At 51.6% G+C, this 16,368-nt stretch overlaps 1 pseudogene; it reads right to left on the bottom strand.

Annotated features, from left to right (window-relative positions):
• Positions 1–340: 340 nt before the first annotated feature.
• On the bottom strand, positions 341–2,702 carry LOC9272553 (L-type lectin-domain containing receptor kinase SIT2-like; annotated as a pseudogene).
• Positions 2,703–16,368: the final 13,666 nt, after the last annotated feature.

The following is a 16,368-nucleotide window of genomic DNA, read 5'->3' as shown; positions in this document are numbered from 1 at the left end:
TTTTCTATATAAAATCTTCTTAAATATTTTTTTTGTCAAAGCAACTATTCAACTTTATAGTAGTTAATCCATTAATTTAAACCTACAAATATATGGAAAAAACAAATTATCCATCCATCACACTCCCTTCTAAGGGGAAAAACTATTGTAGCTATCTGAATTCGGTTCTACTCAGCTCTCCACAAAGACAGAAACAAAGAGCTTCTTGTGTATGGGCTTTCTGTGAAAGCTCTTTCAGCCCATCAACCACTATTCCAAATCTCCAATACGGTCCGTACCAACTGGCTACAATGCTACGGCATGCTCATTTCTCAATCACTGGCAGCTTCAAGTATTCGTATGCACAAAAAAAAAAAAGAGCAGCATTCATTCACACGCTGATGTAAAAATGTTTAAATAACAGCATATATGATCACATAAGTAATGTACATATATACTTCTAGCTAGCAAATTGAGTAGTTTACCGGGTATTATCAATCGCCATCGATCACATACCGTCCCCTTCATGCCAGCTAGCTATCACCTTCCTCCTGAGAGTCCTGACATGAATGTGCCATGGCTCACCATCGATGACGATGGGTACGACATCATGTACGAATCGAACCCTTCATTGGACATCATGGCCTGCATGCCGAAGCTTAGGTTTGCCGGTATCAGCTCCGGCATCTTCATGTCTCCGTCGAGGTATTGCATGGCTTGCCTCATGCTAGGCCTTGCTTGAGGGACCGGGTGTGAGCATAGCAGCCCTAGCTTCAGCACCAAGCATGCCTCGTCGGTGTCAAACTCGCCTTGTAACCTTTCGTCTACCGCCTTTGTCAGTAACCCCTTGTGCCAATGCTCGAGCACCCGGTCAACTAGCATTACCCGGTTATCTTGCCTGTTATGCTCCACGGGTCTTCGTCCACAAGTGACCTCTAGAAGGAACGCGCCAAATGCAAATACGTCAGTAAGAGGGGATGTTTTACCTGTGCGCGCTAGCTCAGGTGCTAGGTAGCCCATGGTACCGACGACATGTGTAGTCTGTGGGTTGACGCCATGGTCATACAACTTTGCTAGGCCGAAATCTCCTAGCCGTCCATTCATATCACTATCAAGGAGCACATTACTTGCCTTGATATCTCGGTGGACGACGACTTGATCCCACTCCTCATGAAGGTAAAGCACTCCTAATGCTATTCCCTTGATGATATGGAACCTGTGAGCCCAATCTAAGGTGTTTTTATCTTCTTGTCCATGCAGATACTTGTCAAGGCTACCATTCGGCATGTATTCATAAACCAAAAGAAGTTTGCCTTTTCGCCGACAGTATCCAAGTAGTTGCACTAGGTTACGATGCCTAAGACGGCCAATGCTAACAACCTCTGCAATGAACTCCTTGATACCCTGCCTTGATTCATGAGATATCCTTTTCACTGCAACCTCTATCTTGAAGATTTTAGCACTCCTCTATACACACTCCCAAACCCCCCTGAACCAAGTAGGTACTTGTTCTTGAAACCTTGCGTCGCATCGAACAAATCCTTGTAAGAGAATCTATGTGGACCAAACTCGACCTCCCAATCTTCCCGCAGCTCAGCATATCTCAACTGCCTTCGCAACAAGTGAAGAACGATCACGCCAATAACAAGAACGAACATCGCAGTGGCTATCGGCAGGGTGATCTCCATTACTTTGGATGAACTCTTTGGGCCTTCTCTGGGTAGCTTGGGCAGCTTGCTTATGTCGATGGCCGGAGCAGCTCCATTGATGGCAAAGCTCCAGCCAAGCACATAGTACTGTGAGTCAATGTCACCTGATGATGATGAGAAGCCAACATATGCAGAATCAGTTAAAACTGTAGAAAGATTGTAGATCACTGAGCCAAGGGGCCTTTTGGGTTTTGATATCTCAAGCGGAGCAACAGTCACGTCGATCCGTGTGGTTTCTTGGTCGTAATCGATCCAGATTCTCATCGGCTCATGGCTGTTCAATGTCAAGTTCTTGAGGTTACCGTTGTCGCCATCGTCGTAGTAGCCAGTGGGGTAGGATCTCACGGAGCGGATGCTGTTGATGTCGACGCCGACATGGTTGTTGTTGATGTCCATGAAGTCGGTGTTCTGGATGGTGTCGAGCTCGACGACGAAGATGTGGTTGGCCACATCGCCATCAGTCTTGTTGCTGAAGAGGCCCAGGTAGCTCCTCGGCGCTGCTGCGGAGAGGTTCTTGGTCGGGGAGACGAAGAAGGCCATGCCATGGGAGCTCAGGTTGGGGTAGATGGAGAGGATGGCGAAGACGAAGGAGACGGAGAAGGAGTGCACATCGTTGCCATTGCCATTGCCGCTGCCACCACCACCGGCGACCGGAAGGTCGCGGAAGTGCAAAGGATCAGGGTGGAACGCGTGGGCTTTGAGCGCGCTGGTGCCATTGGTGAGCTGGAGGAGGCCTGCCGGAGTGACCGTGGCTACGCCGTCGAGGGTGAGGTTGGCGCCGGCGAACCCGGTGTAGATGAACTGGCCATTATCGGTGGTAGCAGCGGTAGAATTCATTGCAAGGATGCTGAGGCCAAGAAGTAGAAGCAGCAAGGACATTGTGTTGTTCATGGCTGGGTCGTCGCCGGGAAGAAGACGATGGATCGGAGCTACGAATTGAATGATGATCCGTCATCAGACAAAGCTTTAGAGAGTGCAGAGATGATGGCCTAGCTAGTTGCAAATCTGCATGTGGTGTCATCACTGTCTTTGTCTGTGGAGAATTTATTGGATTGGAGAATTTTTTGCCTTGGTGGGCAGGGAACGGTGAAGGTAGACACACCACGATCATTATCTGTAGAATGGACAGAGATAATTAGTGGGCGCTGTGTCGTTGTCGACTTGACCTGGTCGTAGAACTTGGTCAACCGGCACAGTGGTACTGCGTAGTGCTAGCCTTGGGGTGAAAGTGAAAATGATATCAGTAAGAAAATTTTTAACACATACTAATCACTGCTACTACATAACACTCCATATGTACCAATTGAGAATCCCTTATAGGTACCGGTTTCTCAATCGGTACCAAAATAAGGCCACTCACTAGTAAAAAACAATTGTTCCAGATGGATCAAAAGTAGTTTTTGCGTGTGGATCTCTGGCCTGTCTGCCCGGAAGGGTTGCGAAAAATCCAATTTTACCGTGCGGGTGACGCACCGCGCGCGAAAATCGGATTTTAGTATGCGGGTGCTTATGTTGACCGCACGCAAAAACAAAAATCCGAAAAAAAATAAAAATCGTGAAAAATAAAAAGCTGAAACATTAGCTGCGTCGCTGCCCGGCGGCTGGATCCGGTGAGCCCCGACCTCAAGGAGCCTGAATCTGGTGGCCCCTAACATCCAGCACGGTTATAGAGAGAGAGACAGCTCGGAAGTGGTGAGAAAGTGTCGAGGAGGAGAGGATGCAGCTGGAGAGAGGAGGAGGAGGGGCGGCGGTGGAAAGAGAGGGACTAGGAGGGGTGGCGGACAGAGGGGGGGGGGGAGGGACGGCGGATGGAAAAGGATGAAGGGGGAGAGAGATACTGGGTGTCACACCCTGAAGTTCTCCTCCCAAGCCTAAAATTGAATTTATAAATGACCCTAAGAAAATGCCGGTGCAAATCAAGAGAAAACCCTAATAAATTAATGCAAATAATAATCGAAACTGGCATGTGGATTTTTCTTGAGTTCTACATGTCGAAATTCGCTAACAAGATTTTTAGTGGAATTTTCAGAGCCCTAGAAATAAATTTAACCAATTAAAATGGAGCATAAGCAATATTTAATCCCTGGAAAATTCTTTTTCCTTTTCCTTCTTTTCCTTTCTCTTTTCTTTTGAATGGGCCGCCGGCCCATTCTCCTTCCTCCCCTCCCCTCCCGCTGGGCCGGCCGAAGGCCAAGGCCCAGCTAAGCCGCGCGGGCCGGCCGCCTCCCTCCTCTCACCCGGGGTCGCCGACAGGTGGGGCCCACCTGTCGGACCCGTCTCCCACCTCACGCCCGCGCCGCCGCGCCCGCAACCGCCGCCGCGCCCACGCCTCCTCCGGGCCACGTCGGCCACGCCCGCGCATGCGCCGCACCTCCCGCGCACACTCCCCCTCTCTCTCGCCCGCGCCCGCGCGCGAGATGGCCGGGATTCGATTTTCGAATCCCGCCTCTCTCTCCTCCCCCACTCCCCACGTTGGCCGGCGAAATCCCGCCCCTACCGGCCAAGTCCGGGATTCCCCTCCCCTATTTAAGCTCCACCGTCACCCCCTCTCTCTTTTTCCCCATCTCGCCGAACTCCCTCGTGCTCCCCATCGCTCCCGCGCCGTGCTTCCGCCCGCCGCCGCCTTAGCCGTTGCTCCGGCCGCCGCTAGCCGCTGTTAGGGTCATCGCCACACCGCGCCGTCGCCGCCGTCGGGTTCGCGAGGCCGAACTCCACCCCGTCTGCCCCTCCTCCGTCGAGGTCCGTCGCCGGAACCCGCATCCCCTCGCACTCCGGTGAGCTCTACCCCTACCGCCGCCTTCGGCCATGGATTCCGGCCGCCGTGGTTCATCTCCCTCCCTCTAATCTCTCTCTTTTCCTTCCTTAGGGCATCCCGAAGCTCGTCCGCCGGTTGCCGTCGTCCTCCCGTGGCTCGCCGTCGCCGTTCGATGTCGTCTTCCTCCGCGCCGGCCACCCTCGGTGAGGCATCCCCTCCCCTCTATTCCCCTCCCTCTCCTTCCTAGCCGCCGCTTTAGCGCCGCCGCTTTCGCGCCGCCTTTGCGCCGCCGCCGCCGCCGCCGCCTGTTGCCGTCGCCGGCAACGCGTGCGTGCGCGCGCGCCGACGCCCTTGCCGTGGCCGGTCGGCCGGCCTTGTGTCGAGCCGAGCCGAGCCAGGTCGCCGCCGCCCGTCCGATCGGCCCTGGGTCGATCTGGGCCGTCGGTCCGGTGGACCAGCGGTGGACCACCCGCGTGGTCCCGGTCCACGGAGGACCGGCCGCCTAGTGCCGCTGACCCGGGGGCCCCACTTGCCGGCGCCCCTCTCTCCCCTTGCGCCACTGACATGCGGGCCCCGCCTGTCGGCGCTGCCCCCCTTGATGACGTCAGCCCTGCGATTTATTGTGCAATAAATTATTTAAGGACTTTTTGTTATAGTAATAAACACAGTGAATCTTCTAAAATTCATATCTAATTCATTCGAGCTCCGTTTAAGCCCATTCAAGTCTCAGTAAATCAAGAAAAATGTGTAGAATCCATTAAAAATGGTTTTGTTCTCTGTTTCAGTAGTCTTATAGCCTGTTTGCATTGTTTGCCTTGTATGTCGTTAGATTCCGGCTCTTCCGACGCTCCGGTGTACTTCGAGATAGTCGCCGAGGTTCCTCCAGCAGCAGAGCAAGGCAAGTCATGCCTGTCACTTGATCATGTTGATCCTATATTGCAAATGTCCTAATGTTTTCTTTCAAATACTGCATTTGTTTTGCAATAATACTATGGGATGTTTACCTATTGTTACAGCCATGCTATTTTGGTACCATGCTCCTTTGTTAGCTTGGGTCCTAACATGAATAGACTTTGGACTAGGAATTGCTTAGCCATGCTTAGTTCAACTAGCACACAATGGGGAAATCTCTTTAAAATATAGACTTTAGGTTCAAATGGTAATGTTGGTTTAGTACCACCGTTTTGGTGTTGGTTAATTAAAATGAATCACATGGTGGGCTGTGGGTGCATGGTTTTGCTAGTCGCACCCATGGCAATTAAGGACCGGTTCACGGGAAACCCTGGAAGAATTTATCGTGCTTACCACAAGCCAGCGTGGGCAACGGCTGGGCTTGTAGTGTAGCTTTTCTCTAGCTGACGCATCCAGGCAAGGGTGGGCGTGATGGAGTTTGGATGGGCCCTGCGACGGCCTATGCGGCTTCCGGATTCACCTAGGCACGAGAGGGGACTGCCCGTCGCCCGCTGGGGACGGGGGTGAAACCTGAGGTGTGGTGTGCTTGGCTAGAGGGGGTTATGCGAAGGGTCCTGTCACGGCCTCTTTCCGATATGTCGTGGTGGCATGTCGGCGCACGGAAACGTGTCGTGGGGCTGTGTCTTGTGGGTACAATTGTACACCTCTAATCAGAGTAAAACTATTCGAATAGCCGTGCCCGCGGTTATGGGCGGTCAACCAGATTCACCGTGATTAGTCTTATCCTAGTTTAGTCTAATGAAATTGGATAGTACAGGTGGATGGTTGGGCCTGTTGCAACGTGGGGTAGCGTTGGACAGTGGATGATTAATATTGGTTAAATTATTACAACAGTTTTTCGCATCCAACTTCTGTTTATAAATGCCAGCATTATGCAAATGAACATGTATAGCTATCCCTTGTTAAATCCCTGCATCATACCTCTATTCCGGTATGACTTGCTGAGTACAGTGGATAGTACTCAGTCTTGCTCTATTTCCCCCCAACCCCAGAGTTTGAGTATGTGTCCGATGGCGGGTTCTCCGAGGAGTAGGCTTCGTCCGTGCCGTCGAGGATGCCTGTGGAGTGGTGTTCCCGCTGCAGTTCAAGTCAAGGCTTAGCTCCTGTTATCTTTCGTTTTTCCGTTGCATTTATGTAAGACTTTTATAATGTTTGTAAGACGTGGATCTGTATGTCAACATTGTTGTTTGTGTACCCCGGCCGGTCCTGGACTGGGGTTTTAATGCACATTCTGCTTGGAATTCTATTCGGGAATTTCTAGGCGTGACAAGTTGGTATCAGAGCCGACCTTGACCGTAGGACAAGCCAAATGGAAACTTAGGAGCCCTCTGAATCCTTTTCATTGCATAAGTTCTTTGCAATTGAATTTGTTCCGGGAAAATTCGGGATCTGTTCTTGTGGTTCAAGGGAAAAAATCTTGGTCGCTCGTTTGAGTAAGATTTGTCAAAACAAGTCAGTCTAGGGTTTTAGTAAAAATATTTGAGACATTTTCGACAGTCAGTTGGGATTTGATGGGGGAAGTGCATTAGGTCCTAGCTCAGGAATATGGGTTGTAAGGTATTTATGCTTTTATAGTTATTATTAGTATGTATCTAATTTCCTCATTACTTTATCGCGATGTAAGTCTGTCTTATTTATTCGCTCTCATGCAAAATGATCTCTGCATAAAATTTCGCTCTTATTCGATTCTCTTATTTGAGTCCTTTATTGCTTTATTTAATTTGGATTTGAGCATGCATTGATCCTACTCCTTTGTCTTCTCTAGATGGCCGAGCACCCACCCAACCACCGCGGAGAAGGCATGGATGATTTCGTGGCAGAATTGGCACGCATGACACTGGTGGTGGGCTACCCCAACGCGCCAGAGTACACAACTGTTCCACCGCTCAGTGGCGAGCTTCCTCACCGTGTCCGCCTGGAGGTCCATGGCTATGTGGGTACTTGCCTCGCTAACATGGTGGTTGAGGCGTCTGGAGGCACAGCAGATCACGCATGTCAGGAGGCAGCATACCTGATGATGGCCAGAGTACGGGAGCGCCACAACTACATCTTCCACGACACGGCGTACCGCATCCACCCTCGTCGAGCCAGCGGCAGCGATGTCAGTTCTTTCCGTCCGACAGCCGGCAAGAACGACACCACCTTTGTTCACATGTGCGCTGTGATGAGGGGGATGGACAGGATGCACTCGGACCTGCACAAGGCGTCCAAGGCCTTGAATGATGGGAAGCTCGTGAGGATCATCGCACTGAAGGACGAGATAGCGCGCCTGAAGAGGGAGAATGCTCAGTTAAAGGGGCTACCCACGCCAAGAGGAGTCCGGATCCGCACTACGCCCCGCAAGTCGACAACGGCACCCATGCGCATCCAGCTTGCGCCCAGGTACCCACCTCCGTCAGCAGCTCCCGCAGCTCCTCCAGCTCCACCCGCAGCTCCAGCAGCTCCAGCTCCTGTTCCCGTGTCAGCTCCGGCATCCGCTCTCTCCTTCGCGCCTGCATCAGCCGTCAGGGGCCCCGCCAGTGGCAATGGGGGTTGGTTGCCAGCTACTCCCAGTGGCAGCCGCGACCGCAGCAGCAGCAGTTCCAGTGGCTCAGAGCCGGGCAGCGGCGAGACATATCTGCCAGGCTCCAGGAGTCGCTCAGAGGGACCTGGTGACGAGCAGGAGGACGCCTTCGACTCCACCGACCGCAGGAGCCGTTCCGAGCATTAGGCTCGATTTCCCTTAGTTTATCGACTGCTTAGTTTCTGTCTGCTAGTTTGTGTGTGTAGGTCTGTTCGCTTGGGGTCAGTCGACGGTCGATATCATGTGCCTATGATATGGCTGTCTTAATAAGGATGGTTGCTTGCTGTTTAAGTGTTTTAATTCAGATCAGAACAATTGCAGTTTAAATTTCTATATAATAAAGCTTAGTTCCTGAGTATCTGTTTTTCTCCGTTTCCCCGTCTGCTCTTCCTCTAGATGGTCTACACCAGGAATGGCACCCGCACAACAGGCGAGGGCAGCAACGGCGAAGAGCGCACTGATGGTGTGCACCCCAACAGTGATTCCGACAATAGTCCGCCACCACTTCCCGAGAATCCGACGCTGGCCCAAGTGATGGCACATCAGACTCAGATGATGGCAGCCATGATGCAACAGATGCAGCAGCAGCACCAACAGATGCACCAGAGGATGCAACAGCACGCCGAACAGCATCACCAGCAGTTTGGTCCCCCTCCCCCTCAATCCAAACTGCCAGAATTTCTACGTGTCAGGCCACCCACTTTCTCCAGCACCACCAACCCCATGGAGGCAAATGACTGGGTCCATGCCATAGAGAAGAAGCTGAATCTCCTGCAGTGCAATGATCAGGAGAAGGTCGCTTTCGCCACACACCAGCTCCAAGGTCCCGCGTCAGCTCGGTGGGACAACCACATGGCCACACGTCCGCCAGGCACGGAAGTCACTTGGGCAAAGTTCTGTCGCAGCTTCAGGAAGGCGCAGGTGCCAGACGGGGTCGTGGCACAAAAGAAGAGGGAATTCCGGGCACTCCATCAGAGCAACAGGACAGTGACAGAGTATCTCCATGAGTTCAATCGCCTCGCGCGATATGCACCGGAGGATGTCCGCACTGACGCCTAGAAGCAGGAGAAATTCCTAGCAGGTCTGGATGATGAGCTAACCAACCAGTTGATATCTGGAGACTACGCCGACTTTGAAAGGCTGGTTGACAAGGCAATCCGTCAGGAGGATCAGCGCAACAAAATGGACAGGAAGAGAAAGGCGGCACAGTTTCGGTCCAGCCAAGGAAACCATCAGCGACCGCGCTTCACTCCCGGACAGCAGGGTGGACCTACCACCATGATCGTCCGCCAGCACCGCCCGTTCAACTCAAGCAACTTTCACCAGGGCGCCAGTGGTAGTCAGAACCACCATGGAGGTCAGCCCCACCGCGGTGTAGCTCCACGCCCACTAGTGGCACCAGCACAGTCAGCTCCGCCCGCGCAAGCCAAGAAGGAGACCAGAACAAAGCCAGGGTCCTGCTTCAACTGTGGTGAGCTTGGTCACTTCGCCGACAAATGCCCAAAGCCTAGGCGTGCCGGGCCAAGGTTCGTCCAGGCTCGTGTCAACCACGCGTCTGCAGAGGAGGCGCAAGCAGCACCAGAGGTCGTACTGGGTACGTTTCCTGTTAACTCAATCCCTGCAACAGTACTTTTTGATTCTGGTGCAACGCATTCGTTCATTTCAAAGAAGTTTGTGGGGATGAATGGGTTAAGGAAAGAAGAGCTTAGTACACCAATGAGGGTTCATACCCCGGGAAATAGTTCAACCTCGGTCAATTTTAGCCCTTCAGTGCTAATAGAAATTCAAATATCACCATTTCTAGCCAACCTCATTCTTCTTAACTCCAAAGACCTAGATGTCATTCTTGGGATGGATTGACTGACCAAGTTCAAGGGAGTCATTGATTGTGCGAATCGCACAGTCGCCTTGACCAACGAGAAGGGAGAAACCGTAGTGTTCAAATCTCTAGTCTCACCAAAGCAAGGGGTCTCCTTGAATTAGATTGAGGCGGAAATCCCAGTGGTCACTGTGGAGAAGAATTCGAGGAAATTGGATGAAATCCCCATAGCCGGCGAGTACCCAAAAGTGTTTCCCGAAGACCTCACTACCATGCCACCCAAGAGAGAGATTGAATTCTGGATTGATTTGGCACCGGGAACCACTCCAATCTACAAGAGACCGTAGAGGATGGCAGCCAATGAACTGGCAGAGGTCAAGAAGCAGGTTGATGAGCAACTGCAGAAATGGTGCATTCGAACGAGTACTTCACCTTGGGGTGCTCCAGTCATTTTTGTGGAGAAAAAGGATAAGACGAAGAGGATGTGCGTCGATTATCGCGCACTCAACGAGGTCACAATCAAGAATAAATATCCTTTACCACGGATCGATGACTTGTTCGATCAACTGAAGGGAGCTAAGGTGTTTTCTAAGATAGACCTGCGATCAGGCTACCACTAGCTAAGAATTCGGGAAGAGGATATTCCAAAGACGACCTTCACCACTCGGTACGGGCTGTATGAGTGCACGGTTATGTCTTTCGGACTTACCAACGCACCCGCATTCTTCATGAATCTGATGAACAAAGTGTTCATGGAATTTCTCGACAAGTTTGTTGTGGTTTTCATCGACGACATACTTATCTATTCAAAGTCCGAAGAAGAACATGAGCAGCATCTCCGTTTGGTACTCGAGAAGTTGAAGGAGCACGAGTTATACGCCAAGTTTAGCAAGTGTGACTTCTGGTTGACGGAAGTCAAATTTCTGGGCCATGTTATTACAGCTCAGGGCGTAGCAGTTGATCCATCTAATGTGGAGTCAGTTACCAAATGGACCCCACCGAAGACCGTGTCGCAGATTCGGAGTTTTCTTGGACTTGCGGGTTATTACCGCCGATTCATCGAAAACTTCTCCAGGATCGCCCGACCCATGACTCAGTTACTTAAGAAAGATGAGAAGTTTAAATGGACAGCTGAGTGCGATAAGAGTTTTGAGGAGCTCAAAAAGAAATTAGTATCCGCACCAGTTTTGATTCTGCCCGACCAGATGAAAGACTTCCAAGTCTATTGCGACGCATCCCGCCACGGGCTTGGATGTGTTTTAATGCAGGAAGGCAGAGTGGTTGCGTATGCCTCGCGACAGTTGCGTCCACATGAAGGGAATTACCCAACTCATGATCTGCAATTGGCAGCAGTGGTTCATGCTTTGAATATCTAGAGGCACTACCTGATTGGCAACCGTTGTGAAGTATATACGGATCACAAGAGTCTAAAATACATCTTCACCCAACCGGATCTAAATCTCCGACAACGAAGATGATTGGAACTAATCAAAGACTATGACATGAGCATTCACTACCACCCAGGGAAAGCCAATGTGGTGGCAGATGCATTAAGCAGGAAAAGTTACTGCACTGCCCTATGCATCGAGGGCATGTGTGAGGAATTGCAGCAGTTGTTTGAGCGTCTCAACGTGGGAATTGTTGAACAGGGGTTCGTAGCCGCTCTAGAAACACGGCCTACGCTCGTCGATCAAGTTAGAGCCGCTCAAGTAAATGATCCTGAAATAGCAGAACTGAAAAAGAACATGAGAGTCGGAAAAGCTCGAGATTTCCTTGAGGATGAGCATGGCACAATCTGGATGGGGGAAAGATTGTGCGTACCTGACGACAAAGAACTGAAGGATATGATACTCACCGAGGCTCATCAGACACAGTATTCCATTCACCCAGGCAGCACCAAAATGTACCAAGACCTCAAAGAAAAGCTTTGGTGGGTCAGCATGAGAAGAGAAATAGTTGAATTTGTCGCACTCTGCGATGTTTGCCAGCGAGTGAAGGCAGAGCACCAAAGGCCAGCAGGCTTACTCCAACCTCTTAAAATCCCGGAATGGAAATGGGAGGAAATTGGAATGGATTTTATAACAAGACTGCCCCGGACATCATCGGGTCACGATTCAATCTGGGTAGTCGTGGACCGACTCACTAAGGTAGCTCACTTCATACCAGTGCATACCACCTATACGGGAAAGAAATTGGCAGAGTTGTACCTGGCAAGGATCATGTGTTTGCATGGGGTACCCAAGAAGATTGTATCTGATCGAGGGAGTCAGTTCACCTCAAAATTTTGGCAGAAACTGCAGGAAGAATTGGGGACCCGTTTAAATTTCAGTACCGCCAACCATCCGTAGACAGATGGTCAGACCGAGCGAGTCAGTCAAATTTTGGAAGATATGTTGAGAGCTTGCGCTCTTGACTTTGGTGGAGCTTGGGACAAAAGCTTGCCATATGCGGAATTCTCGTACAACAACAGCTACCAAGCCAGTCTACAGATGGCACCGTTTGAAGCTTTATATGGCCGGAAGTGTCGCACACCTCTCTTCTGGGATCAGACAGGCGAGCGTCAACTGTTTGGAACAGAGGTGTTAGCGGAGGCAGAAGAGAAAGTCATAACCATCAGGGAAAGGTTGAGAATTGCCCAGTCTCGACAGAAGAGCTACGCGGATAACCGCCGAAGGGAGCTCACTTTTGAAGCAGGGGATTACGTGTATCTTCGTGTTACTCCGCTCCGGGGAGTGCACCGTTTTCAAACCAAAGGCAAGTTGGCACCACGCTTCGTGGGACCCTACAAAATCTTGGAACGAAGGGGAGAAGTTGCTTATCAGCTAGAGCTTCCTTCCAATATGATCGGCATCCATGATGTGTTCCACGTATCCCAATTAAAGAAGTGTTTGAGGGTACCTGAAGAACAGGCCAATTCGGAGCACATCGATATCCAGGAGGATCTGACCTACGTGGAGAAGCCAATTCGCATTCTTAAGACCAGTGAAAGAAGAACTAGAAACAAGGTCACCAGGTTCTGCCGTGTTCAGTGGAGTCACCATTCAGAGGAGGAAGCAACTTGGAAAAGGGAAGATGAGTTGAAAGTCGCCCATCCGCACCTCTTCGCCAACTCCTCCGAATCTCGGGGCCGAGATTCCGTTTAAGGGGGGTAGGTTTGTCACACCCTGAAGTTCTCCTCCCAAGCCTAAAATTGAATTTATAAATGACCCTAAGAAAATGCCGGTGCAAATCAAGAGAAAACCCTAATAAATTAATGCAAATAATAATCGAAACTGGCATGTGGAATTTTTCTTGAGTTCTACATGTCGAAATTCGCTAACAAGATTTTTAGTGGAATTTTCAGAGCCCTAGAAATAAATTTAACCAATTAAAATGGAGCATAAGCAATATTTAATCCCTGGAAAATTCTTTTTCCTTTTCCTTATTTTCCTTTCTCTTTTCTTTTGAATGGGCCGCCGGCCCATTCTCCTTCCTCCCCTCCCCTCCCGCTGGGCCGGCCGAAGGCCAAGGCCCAGCTAAGCCGCGCGGGCCGGCCGCCTCCCTCCTCTCACCCGGGGTCGCTGACAGGTGGGGCCCACCTGTCGGACCCGTCTCCCACCTCGCGCCCGCGCCGCCGCGCCGGCAACCGCCGCCGCGCCCACGCCTCCGCCTCCTCCGGGCCACGTCGGCCACGCCCGCGCATGCGCCGCACCTCCCGCGCCCACTCCCCCTCTCTCTCGCCCGCGCCCGCGCGCGAGATGGCCGGGATTCGATTTTCGAATCCCGCCTCTCTCTCCTCCCCCACTCCCCACATTGGCTGGCGAAATCCCGCCCCTACCGGCCACGTCCGGGATTCCCCTCCCCTATTTAAGCTCCACCGTCACCCCCTCTCTCTTTTTTCCCATCTCGCCGAACTCCCTCGTGCTCCCCATCGCTCCCTCGCCATGCTTCCGCCCGCCGCCGCCTTAGCCGTTGCTCCGGCCGCCGCTAGCCGCCGTTAGGGTCGTCGCCACACCGCACCGTCGCCGCCGACGGGTTCGCGAGGCCGAACTCCACCCCGTCCGCCCCTCCTCCGTCGAGGTCCGTCGCCGGAACCCGCATCCCCTCGCACTCCGGTGAGCTCTACCCCTACCGCCGCCTTCGGCCATGGATTCCGGCCGCCGTGGTTCATCTCCCTCCCTCTAATCTATCTCTCTTCCTTCCTTAGGGCATCCCGAAGCTCGTCCGCCGGTTGCCGTCGTCCTCCCGTGGCTCGCCGTCGCCGTTCGACGTCGTCTTCCTCCGCGCCGGCCACCCTCGGTGAGGCATCCCCTCCCCTCTATTCCCCTCCCTCTCCTTCCTAGCCGCCGCTTTAGCGCCGCCGCCTTCGCGCCGCCTTTGCGCCGCCGCCTCCGCCGCCGGTTGCCGTCGCCGGCAACGCGTGCGCGCGCGCGCCGCCGCCCTTGCCGTGGCCGGTCGGCCGGCCTTGTGCCGAGCCGAGCCGAACGAGGCCGCCGCCGCCCGTCCGATCGGCCCCGGGTCGATCTGGGCCGTCGGTCCCGTGGACCGGCGGTGGACCACCCACGTGGTCCCGGTCCACGGTGGACCGGCCGCCTAGTGCCGCTGACCCGGGGGCCCCACTTGCCGGCGCCCCTCTCTCCCCTTGCGCCACTGACATGCGGTCCCCGCCTGTCGGCGCCGCCCCCCCTTGATGACGTCAGCCCTGGGATTTATTGCGCAATAAATTATTTAAGGACTTTTTGTTATAGAAATAAACACAGTGAATCTTCTAAAATTCATATCTAATTCATCCGAGCTCCATTTAAGCCCATTCAAGTCTCAGTAAATCAAGAAAAATATGTAGAATCCATTAAAAATGGTTTTGTTCTCTGTTTCAGTAGTCTTATAGCCTGTTTGCATTGTTTGCCTTGTATGTCGTTAGATTCCGGCTCTTCCGACGCTCCGGTGTACTTCGAGATAGTCGCCGAGGTTCCTCCAGCAGCAGAGCAAGGCAAGTCATGCCTGTCACTTGATCATGTTGATCCTATATTGCAAATGTCCTAATGTTTTCTTTCAAATATTGCATTTGTTTTGCAATAATACTATGGGATGTTTACCTATTGTTACAGCCATGCTATTTTGGTACCATGCTCCTTTGTTAGCTTGGGTCCTAACATGAATAGACTTTGGACTAGGTATTGCTTAGCCATGCTTAGTTCAACTAGCACACAATGGGGAAATCTCTTTAAAATATAGACTTTAGGTTCAAATGGTAATGTTGGTTTAGTACCACCGTTTTGGTATTGGTTAATTAAAATGAATCACATGGTGGGCTGTGGGTGCATGGTTTTGCTAGTCGCACCCATGGCAATTAAGGACCGGTTCACGGGAAACCCTGGAAGAATTTATCGTGCTTACCACAAGCCAGCGTGGGCAACGGCTGGGCTTGTAGTGTAGCTTTTCTCTAGTTGACGCATCCAGGCAAGGGTGGGCGTGATGGAGTTTGGATGGGCCCTGCGACGGCCAATGCGTCTTCCGGATTCACCTAGGCACGAGAGGGGACTGCCCGTCGCCCGCTGGGGACGGGGGTGAAACCTGAGGTGTGGTGTGCTTGGCTAGAGGGGGTTATGCGAACGGTCCTGTCACGGCCTCTTTCCGGTATGTCGTGGTGACATGTCGGCGCACGGAAACGTGTCGTGGGGCTGTGTCTTGTGGGTACAGTTGTACACCTCTGATCAGAGTAAAACTATTCGAATAGCCGTGCCCGCGGTTATGGGCGGCCAACCAGATTCACCGTGATTAGTCTTATCCTAGTTTAGTCTAATGAAATTGGATAGTACAGGTGGATGGTTGGGCCTGTTGCAACGTGGGGTAGCGTTGGACAGTGGATGATTAATATTGGTTAAATTATTACAACAGTTTTTCGCATCCAACTTCTGTTTATAAATGCCAGTATTATGCAAATGAACATGTATAGCTATCCCTTGTTAAATCCCTGCATCATACCTCTATTCCGGTATGACTTGCTGAGTACAGTGGATAGTACTCAGTCTTGCTCTATTTCCCCCCAACCCCAGAGTTTGAGTATGTGTCCGATGGCGGGTTCTCCGAGGAGTAGGCTTCGTCCGTGCCGTCGAGGATGCCTGTGGAGTGGTGTTCCCGCTGCAGTTCAAGTCAAGGCTTAGCTCCTGTTATCTTTCGTTTTTCCGCTGTATTTATGTAAGACTTTTATAATATTTGTAAGACGTGGATCTGTATGTCAACATTGTCGTTTGTGTACCCCGGCCGGTCCTGGACGGGGGTTTTAATGCACATTCTGCTTGGAATTCTATTCGGTAATTTCTGGGCGTGACACTGGGCGATAGAGATAGAGATGATAAGGCACGCTCCTCTCCTCACTGGAATATCTCCCTCCCACACCCTCTGGCTTGGGTCGGCTAGATTAAAAACCGACATCTATAATATATTATATAAAAAAATTAGTTTGGTGTCGCCGAAAGTTTACAAGTTTATAAATATACCATCAAAAGTTTTAGTTGCCTTCCGTTTCTATAATTTTTTTAATATGTTTTTCATTTGCTTTCTGCCAAATAATAAAGAGAAACTAAAGGAC

The sequence above is a fragment of the Oryza sativa genome, chromosome 7, assembly GCF_034140825.1.
Source record: "Oryza sativa Japonica Group chromosome 7, ASM3414082v1".
NCBI classification, from domain to species: Eukaryota; Viridiplantae; Streptophyta; class Magnoliopsida; order Poales; family Poaceae; genus Oryza; species Oryza sativa.
This window is presented reverse-complemented; position numbering and strand designations above follow the sequence as displayed.